Source organism: Oryx dammah, unplaced genomic scaffold (assembly GCF_014754425.2).
Source record: "Oryx dammah isolate SB20612 unplaced genomic scaffold, SCBI_Odam_1.1 HiC_scaffold_10, whole genome shotgun sequence".
NCBI classification, from domain to species: Eukaryota; Metazoa; Chordata; class Mammalia; order Artiodactyla; family Bovidae; genus Oryx; species Oryx dammah.
In genome coordinates this window covers 23,045,434-23,054,461 of record NW_024070194.1, presented here as the reverse complement: position 1 = coordinate 23,054,461, position 9,028 = coordinate 23,045,434, and the positions used below count along the sequence as shown (strand labels likewise).

At 50.3% G+C, this 9,028-nt stretch overlaps 1 protein-coding gene across 1 annotated transcript in view; it reads left to right on the top strand.

Annotated features, from left to right (window-relative positions):
* Nucleotides 1-1,629: 1,629 nt before the first annotated feature.
* The window catches only part of SLC52A3 (solute carrier family 52 member 3), an 18,530-nt gene continuing 11,131 nt past the window's right edge, over nucleotides 1,630-9,028 (top strand). Inside the window, exon 1 of the mRNA XM_040247639.1 lies at nucleotides 1,630-1,714. The gene's annotated coding sequence lies outside the window, so the exon portion shown is untranslated. The remainder of the gene's footprint in view (nucleotides 1,715-9,028) is intronic.

The window sequence follows — 9,028 nt, the reverse complement described above, 5'->3', positions numbered from 1 at the left end:
CCCACTCCAGTATTCTTGCCTGGAGAATCCCCATGAACAGAGGAGCCTGGCGGGGTACAGTCCATGGGGTCGCAAAGAGTGGGGCACGACTGAGCAACTAAGCACAGCACGGCACTCCTGTTCCTTGTCAAGTAGCATTTGTCAGTGGGCATCAGATCCCGGCTCAGCCAGACTCTTGACCTCTCTGGGCCTCTGTTGCCTTATCTGTAGAGGGAGAGTAGTCATATCTCCTCAAAAGCCGGTGGTGGAGATTAAACATATTAACCCATGTCAAGCTCAGGGCCTGGCACAGAGTCCTCTCAGCACACCCTGGCTGTTAGGACTTCTGTTCCACAAGGAGGACACTACTATTATCCCCACATTCCAGGTGTCATCCTTAAGCACTGGGATTTGAACCAAGAATTTCTGCTTCAGGGAGTGCTATTCCCGCTTGTAGGGAATTTGGTGTTGTTCAGTCGGTCACTCAGTCGTGTCCGACTCTTTGCGACCCTGTGGACTGCAGCACACCAGGCTTCTCTGTCCTTCACCATCTTCTGGAGTTTGCCCAAGTTCATGTCCATTGAATCGATGATGCCATCCAACCATCTCATCCTCTGTCGCCCTCTTCTCCTCCAGCTTCAATCTTTCCCAGCATCAGGGTCTTTTCTAATGAGTCAGCTCTTCACATCAGGTGGCCAAAATATTGGAGATTCAGCTTCAGCATCAGTCCTTCCAAAGAATATTCAGGGTTGATTTCCTTTAGGATTGACTGGTTGGATCTCCTTGCTGTCCAAGGGACTCTCGAGAGTCTTCTCCTGTCCCACTGCTGACCCTAAGGTGAGGCCAGACCCAGTGCTTGGGCAGGTCTTTTGTCTTCTGGGGTCAAAACGGCTGGCTAATGTGAGCCTTTTAAATTGACTCATCAGGGTCATCAGAATTGGCTGCTGGGCAGGTTCCAGACACACAGTAGGCTCTTGGTGAGCCCCGCCCACCATCCCCCGCCTTCCCCCGTCCTTGGGGCGGGGACAGGTTAATACTAACCCGGCTGCCTCTGGCCCCTCCCATGCAGAGCCGCCTGAGAACAGGACCAGCAGGTAAGCCAGCAGAGCCTGGCAGGCAGCTCAGGTCTGCTAAGGGCAGAGCAGCAAGTACCAGGGGCCAGTCACTGGCAAGGATCACTGGGCACCGAGGTGGGGGCACTAGTCTGGGGACACGGGTGCCCCACGGCCTTTCCCCTAATTTCAGCTGCTGGCTCAGAGGCCAAGGGATAGAAGGGAAGAAGGGCCTCCTCCCCTGTTGGAGTTGGTCCAGTTGGAGTTGGGGCAACTTGAGCCGGCTGGGTGGACTCCAGGCCCGCCCCCTCCCCAGGCCAAACGAGTGGCCCCTACAAACCTCTGCCCGACTGCATCTCCACCACTGGGACATCTAGACAGCTGCTCCTACCAGGTGGGGGCCGGAGTCTCCCCTGCCTGGCACCGGGACCGGAGGTTGAGATGGGCACTGAGGGGAGGGGAACCCAGCCAAGGTCAGCCCCGTGGGAGGCCTGAAGCCCTTCCAGGGCTTGGGAGAGGGGTGAGGGAGGAAGGGAACTCATGGTCCACATTGGCTGGCTGCGCTCCCATTATCTTCTCGCTTCCTCCCTGAAGCAAAGCCCTAAAAGCCCGGGCATCTTTAGACCCTTTGGAGACACCAAGACCCAGAGAGCGCGAGCAGCTGGCTTGACAAGGCACAGCCGGTAAGCACAAGCCTGGCTGAGCAGCGGGTGGGCAGGCCGCAGGCAAGCACTGCTTCCTCCCTGGGCCTGGTTCCTCCACGCCTGTGAGACAGGAACGCAGAGATGGGATGAGGCTCCGGGGAGCCGGTGGAGAGGACAAGTGAAGGCCTCTGGGTGCACGTGGACACGGGGCGCCAGGGCGGTGGCTGACCCGGGCCAGGCCTCCAGCACGCCCGGGCCTCTCCCCTACCTCCACCTCCTGCTCTCTGCAACCTCTCCCTTTGGCCTGCCTCTGTCTTTCTCTCCGCCTGCTTCTGCCTCTAGCTTTTGATTCTTTCTTTCCCTCTGTGTCTCAGTCTCTCTTTTTGTCTCCTCCTCTTCCTCTAGGTGTTTTTTAAACCGTCTCTGTCTCCCTGTTCTGTTCACTCAATACCATCTCACTCCTGCCCGGACCACATCCTCACCCCTCTAGTCTTATTAGGACTCAGACCCTTGTCTGGGAGTGGTGTGTGGCCAGCAACTATGCTGTCAGCTGGCACTGTCCGAGCCGCCCTGGCTGACTTAACCCCCACAGCTTAGGCAGGCTCGGTTGGGGGGCCTGGCCTTTCGCAAACCAGGTGGCCATCTGGACACTGGGAGAGAGGACAGGGCCAGGCTCGCATTGGAGAAAGCGGCACTCGACAGATAGACACAGATAAACTCCCATCCCTGAGCTGATGCCCAGTGATGCCCTAAAAGCAGAGAGCAGGTCAGTGCAAGCTTAGAGGCTTGGGCTCTGATGGTCAAGGCTGGACAAGGCCCTTCCTGCCAGTGGGGGTGTGCTGGCCCCTCACCCCTACTCCCTTCACTCCCTTGGGCCCGGGACACAGCTTTTCATGCAAGAATCTGAAGGAAAGAGACACCTTTGTCTGAGGCTGTCCTTCTAGCTTCACTGTCTGTTTGCCCACCTGCTGTAGGAGAATGTCAAGGGTCTCATTCAAAGCCTTAGGTTTCTGGTTTCCCGCAGTCGCCAAAGGGCCTGGGAAACAGATGTGTTTGGAGTCTCTCCCAGGTTCTCCAGGGCCTGGATTGCATTCTCTCCCTTTTCCAGCCCAAGTGCTGTGAGAGGCTGGAGGTGACTGGAAAGGGATCCTGCTCAGCTTGGCCTCTGAAGCTGCTCTCTAACTCCCTCCCCTCCAGGGCCCTCCTCACGCTGCTTAAGAGGGCTGGGTCCACAGATATACCTGGGCTCAAACCTCAGCTCCCAGATGACCAGCTGTGTGACCTCAGCAAATGACTTTCCCTCTCTGAGCCTCAGTTTCCTCATCTGTTGTATTAAATGGAGACAATCATCACGCTTATTCCAGGATTGCTGAGAGGATTTGCCGGATAACATGTGTAAAGTGCTTAACGCTGGGCCTGGGAAGACAAGCAGTAAGAAATGGCGGCCATTGTTGTACTTGTTACTACTGGCACTGTTTTTATCTTTTCCCCCTTGATAACTGCACCAGCTTTCTAAGGGGTTAACAGGTTTCATCCCTGATTCCACCCTGGTTCTCCATTATTTCCCTCACAACAGCCAGCATGATTCTATCTAAAATGAAATTAGAGCTGGCCCAGCAGTAGAGATTTCTGACTCAGAAAAAACCTCCAAGTCTTGCCTACAGGGCCCCACGTGACCTTGCCAGTTCCTCCCCATGGGACCTGCGATATCCACATCAGCCTCCTGGCTGTGCTTTCCACACCAAGACCTGTTTCTGGCTGGGAGGACAAGTGAGGCCCCACCCCAGGGCCTTTGCACTTGCTGTCCCCTCCCCCCACTACTCGTTCCCCTGACATGGCTCATTCCCAGGCTTCCTTCAGGTCCCCTCTGCCAGCTGCCCTCCCCAACTGCCTGCTCCCCCTGACAGCTCCTTCCTCCACAGCCCTTATCAGCAGCTGACTAGCTCGATGCTCCTACTTTGCTTAATGACTGTTTCATCCCACACTTTCCTGAGAGCAGAGATTGTGTCCAGCACATAGCAAGTATCCAGTGAATACCGGATAAATGAATGAACAAGGACTGCAAAGCCACTGTAAAACAGATAACAGAGAGATGTACTTTTAAACAGTATCCCCAGCACTCTTTGAGCCACTCCTGAGATTTCTGAAGCCACCCAGCCTCTGCATTGGCAGGTACCTCTGTCTAGGACATCCACCGTCTACTGCCATTGATGGCTGCAGGAGCACGTGGCACTTAGTGTGGCTGGCTGGGAATAAGCCAAGGCAGGGGAGCCATAACGGAGATGGGTCATGCTGGGCCATAACACCACCATGACTTTTTTCCAAATAGAGACTTGTAGAGCCAGATCACTTACCTCAAACTATACAGCTGCATTTGTGCCTGCCTCAGGACCCAGAGAACTCATCTCTGTGGGCCATGGGGACTGGGGCTCTCAGTGCATGGGACCCATTGCACATACATAAAATTCAGGCTCCTTACCTCCCAGGTCTGCCCTCTGCTCCCCATTAAGCCCACTGTTTCAGCCACACTGGCCTAGGCTCGTGCCTGCCCCAGGACCTTTGCACAAGCTGTTCCTTCTGTGTATATGTTCTTTGGAGTATTTTATGATGTTTTTAATTTAAAAAAATACTCAAACATTTGATACAGCTGAAATTGATTTTCTTTTGATGGGGCAGAGACTGGGTAAGAGATAAGAAAGAGATTCAGCTTTATTTATTTTTCCCAAATGACTACCCTATCTTATGTTCTTACTGGTTCTATGTAGGAAAACTACTTATTTGTAAATGTGTAACTGGCCAGCTTGCTGACCTCATAGTTTTATAGCTGTTCAGGTGATAAAAGGTAACCATCTTCTGCCAATTCCCCTCCTCCCTTTAATTATTTACTTATTCCTCCTTAATAGGCATACCACTTATTACCTCCTCTGTATCCCTGCTTATTTTATACCTTCTTCTGCTCTCAAGGCCTGAAACAGTGAGTCAAAACCCCACCATTTACTATTCTTCTGTCCGTCTCTCCTAGCATGTCTGAGGCTTCTGGAGAAAGCTACTCAGAATACAGATATTCACTACTGTTTTGACTCCATTATGAATCAGTCTTTATCAATATAAACTAAGTCTCAGTTTACACTTTTGATTTTTGCTATCAGATTCCATAGTGAGAGTTACCGCTCTCTCCCTCCGTGTCTCTCTCTCTTTCCCTGCATTTTTTTCTGGAAGACCTTCGCCCCACATTTACTCCTAACCTGTTCCTTTTGGTATCTCTTTAAGGTGTGTCTCAACAACTCATTTCACTTGATTTTGGTTTTTGATCAGATCCTAATTGAGGCAGGACCTGAGTTTCTGAGTCAGGGCATTAATAGTAAATGAGATCAATGTATTCATTAGTTTTTGCTTACTGTCACTGGTCAGTGCACATTCTTAAACATATATCTCTGCCCAATTAGCCAGTGTTTTGCTATTTATAAAAAATAAGAGTGGCTTAAACAATGTAGAAGCTTATTGATAACAACATTAAACAAGCAAAATGGCATGGGCGAATGCCTTCACTGTTCACCTGAAACTATCAAAACATTGTTAATCAGCTATATCCCAATACAAAATAAAAGTTAAAAAAGAAAACTAACAAGCAAAATAGTCCAGTAGGGGGCAAAACAGGGTTGGTATGGCAGTTCTATGCCTGAGAGAGGGTCTAGTCTCCATCTAGCCCCAACACTATCTCCCATTTGTGCAAAATGGCTGCTGGCATTCTGACTATCACATCTAAATTCCAAACAGCAGAATGGAGGAAGAACAAAAGAGCACATTCCCTTTAAGGAGATTTTTTCAAAGTCTCTTACACCCTTATTAGTGTTAGTGTTAGCTGCTCAGTCGTGCCTGACTCTTTGCGACCCTATGGACTGCATCCTACCAGGCTCCTCTGTCCATGAGATTTTCCAGGCAAGGATACTGGAATGGGTTGCCATTTCCTTCTCCAGGGGATCTTCCCACCCCAGGGATCGAACCTGGGTCTCCTGCACTGCAAGCAGATTCTTTACCAACTGAGCTACAAAGGAAGCCCCTACAACCTCATTGGCCTGGTCTTAATTCAAGAGACATGTCCAGCTACAAAGGAAGTTGGAAAATGTAGTCCTTTAGCTCAGTGGCCATTTGTCCAAACAAAAATCTAGTCTTGGTAATAATGAAAGAAGGAAGAGTGGCTGATGGAAAGCAGCTAGTAGCCTTGGTCTTGGAATATGAACGCTTCATCTTTTCTTTCCTTCCAAAGTGTTTCACTCATCCTAGGCAGAACTCTACCTGAGCTGATGTGGGTCAGCTTTTTTTCAATGAGATTCTGCCTGCCCTATAACAGGTTCTGGTCTCAGATGGGAGTGAGCAGCCAGCATCTAATTCTGAGTCTTCTTGGACAGTACAGTGAGCTGCTAAGAAGCTACAATGAACTGCTGGCTTTTGAAAGAGATCTTTTCCCTCCTCCACTCCACTGATCCTCTGGGGCAAGACTGCCTCTGTTTTGTAGCCAGTGAGTTACCTGCCTTGGCCAATGTAGGCTGGGAACCTTGCCTTTCCATCCAGCCCCAGCCACTGCTCCCTCCCCTCTACCTGCAGCTCTGCCTCTGCTTTGGCCCATGATGCATCTGGGTCCTGCTGCCCATCCACCTCTTCCTCACACTTTTCTCTGGGGATAACCCCTGTGTCTTTTCTGCTTGCATCCCTCACAGCACTGGGCACAAAGCAGGTGACTAAAAATCCCTGCTCATTGATTGTTTAGGGGGAAGTGACGACAAAATTCTGCCTTCAGAAACGACGTGTATTGTGGTATCAGGAAGTGTTCAGGATAACTGTGTTTTTAAATGCAATTGCCACATTTTTTGAAATAATAATCGTGATCATTAACATGCACACGTATGACGCATCAGGCATCATGTGAGCATTTTGCAAGTTTCACGGTCATAACAACTCTGATGTTGGTACTGGGAGCCTCCCATTTTGTACAAGAGAAATCAGACACCAGAAGTTAAGCCATTTAGTGCAAGATTGAAGCCAGGAATTGAGCCCAGACGTCTGCCTCTAGACACTAGGGCAGCAAGAGCAGTAAGGTGGCTGGAGGCAGTGACCTGAGTCCAGATCTGAGAGAGAGGCCCAAGGTTGGATCCCAGCCCACAACTTATCCCCTACTAGGACGGGATCCAGGGCAAGCCACATCTTGCTCTCAAAAATGAGGGCTAGGCTTGATCCGGGTTTGCAGTGTATCGGGCTTGGAGGGTCCCAGGTTGGTGCCCTAAATTAAAGAGGGCCAAGGGTGATCGTTGCCATGTAGGCATGCTAACCTGGTGTTGTCTTCCAGAATATTCCAGAGAAGCCAGAAATCCTGAGTTTTGTTTGCCAAATCCTTTCTGACTTGCAGACGTCAGTAACGAATTATTTACAACTCACCACACATCAAAATAACACATCTGCTGCTTGCCTGCAGCCAGTGAGTCACCAGTTCACTACCTGCAGCTAGGTCATCTGTAAAGGCTCTTCCACCACTGTCAGAATGCGAGATTCCAAAGCAGCCCCTGCCCTCCAGGGGTTTCAGTCTCCCTGGCAAATGTATCAGGACACACCCACTCCAGGAGAACCCTGAAAAGAAGGGCCTAGGGCCGGCAGCCAGCGGAGGTTTCCTGAGGGGCAGAGTCCTGCAGAAAGCTGAGATGCAGATGGGTGCGAAGATGGTGCGCCAGCCAGACTAAGACAGAAGTTTGCCCTCTCTGTGGGTCCTCTGGGCACACCCAGAGCCAGGGCTTGACCTGGGCTGTCAGTGAGGCCAGCTTGCTGGTGAGGAAACAGAGCTTTAGTGACTCGCCTAAGGCCCCCAGTCAGGAGGTGCAGAAATGGGACTGAAAGCCAGTCTGGCTGCATTCCACCTCCCAGAGAGGATTGGATTTCAGAGGAAGAGAGACTGGGGTTGGAGAGTCAGCTCTATGTATGGGAACCTGGAGAGGAAGTTCCACCCCACAGGGGCTGCCCGGGCATGCTCTAGAAGAGAGACAAGGAGTTAAAGGCAGACCGTGTGAGTTGAGCCGAACCGAGAGATCAGGGTCCTGGGGAGACGTGGGTGGAGCCATCTGCTTCAGAGGATCCAGCTCTGCACCACCAGCCTCCAGAGAGGCCCTCCACCCCCGCAGACCCCACCCCATTCCCCATCTGTAAAAAGGATGTCAACATTTCTCTCCAAAATGGTACCTGTGCCAGCAGTGATTTCAGGCAGTACCTCCAGGGGAACTTTCTTTTTTCCTTTAGTAATTTTAATATTCATATGTTAATTTTCATGCAAATTAGAAAAAAAAAATAACTATAACAGCAAACCTTAGAGAGCACTTTCTATGCACCAGATACCGTTAAGACAAAATATACTCCTTAACATTGCATCTCATTACAAACCATGAGGTCGATTTACAGAGTGGGTAAATGAGGTAGAGGGAGGCAAACTCAGTCACCCCAAATCATTCAGTTAGCTAAGAGGCAGACATGGCTTCAAGTTCAGGCAGCTGCCTCCAGTCACTCACTCAAATCTGTGAACAAAGCATGTTGCCTGACATCCCAGCTCTACAATGATTAAGTTGGAACCCACAGCAGTTGACTGTCAGTGCTTCCTGAGGAGAATTCAGGGTAGAAAAGCATTCAGCATGAAGCATTCTGTTTCAGATATACAGCCCCCAGATGCAAAACAAAGGAAGAATTATTCCAGTGACCCAGACATCCTGTATCTTCCCTTACATTGAAAAGCACTAAAGTCATTAACTTGAGCTGAGGTTGTGTCTGTGTCTGTGGGTGTGTGACTGGCATTAATCTTTTCTCAGACGGTAAAGCATCTGTCTACAATGCGGGAGACCCAGGTTTGATCCCTGGGTTGGAAAGATCCTCTGGAGAAGGAAATGGCAATCCACTCCAGTACTATTGCCTGGAAAATCCCATGGACAGAGGAGGTTGGTAGGCTACAGTCCATGGGGTCGCAAAGAGTCGGACACGACTAAGCGACTTAACAATTGTTCCTCTAATGAAAGTTGCTGCTGTCTTGTGACCAGTCACCTCTGGGAAGTGTTTGCTTTGATTTGTGATTAAATGTAGTCCACTGGACCCCCATATATGCCTCTGTCTACAGGCCTAGAAGATGTTCCTCTTAAGAGAGATGGGGCAAAGTGAGAAGCTACTCAGTAGAAAAAGAAAGGTGATCTCAGGTTGTCCTTAACCTGAATGCAGCCACGGGTGGGATTTTAGGGTAATTTGTATTCCGTTTCACCACAAGATGTCAGCAGGACACCATCCCAACATGGCCCAAGGACCATCTCTCTGGCCAATAGTTGCGATTCT